Source organism: Bison bison, unplaced genomic scaffold, assembly GCF_000754665.1.
Source record: "Bison bison bison isolate TAMUID 2011002044 unplaced genomic scaffold, Bison_UMD1.0 scf7180017864215, whole genome shotgun sequence".
Lineage (NCBI taxonomy): Eukaryota > Metazoa > Chordata > Mammalia > Artiodactyla > Bovidae > Bison > Bison bison.
The window spans coordinates 3,059,938-3,060,464 of record NW_011494787.1 but is presented as its reverse complement, the minus strand read 5'-3'; the positions used below and the strand labels follow the sequence as shown (position 1 = coordinate 3,060,464).

Sequence of the window (527 nt, the reverse complement as noted above, 5' to 3'; positions counted from 1 at the left end):
TGTCAGACTTTATTTTTGGGGGCTCCTCTCTCTCCGGCATCCACACCGCTGCCCTCCTCCAACTTCCTTGCTTTCCGGAAAGCAGTTCTCTGAGCCTCTAACAGCGGGGTCAAAGGGCTGAAATGAAGCTGACCCCCGCGTCCAGTCGGGCTTGCCCGGGGGAGCGACGTTTGAGTCGCTCCCAGTGTGTCCTGCGAGGGCGGTGTGGGCAGAAGGGAAGGCTCCTCCCGGTTCTTTGAAATCTCGCCGGCTCATCAGCCCGACCGCCCACTCTGGCGGTGGCTCCGGGCAGACCAGGTGAGCGGCCGAGCCCCGGGGACTGCAGGGTGGGTACCTCGAAGTCGGCGCTGAGCCCGCTCCCAGCGCCGCCGCCCTTGTTCCCGCCCCGGGCGGTCGTTCCGGAGCCTGAGAGCCCAGGGAACGCGCGCTCCCTGCGGCGTGTCCTCGCCTCCAGCTTCGCCTCTGCGTCCTCGACACTCCGGCCCGGGGGCGACTCCCGGGTCCCCAGCCGCGCGCTGGCCTGGGCG

At 68.7% G+C, this 527-nt stretch overlaps 1 protein-coding gene across 1 annotated transcript in view; it reads left to right on the top strand.

Moving 5' to 3' along the window:
* The window catches only part of PROKR1 (prokineticin receptor 1), an 18,613-nt gene that overhangs the window by 447 nt on the left and 17,639 nt on the right, over positions 1–527 (top strand). The gene's annotated exons all lie outside the window — the stretch shown is intronic.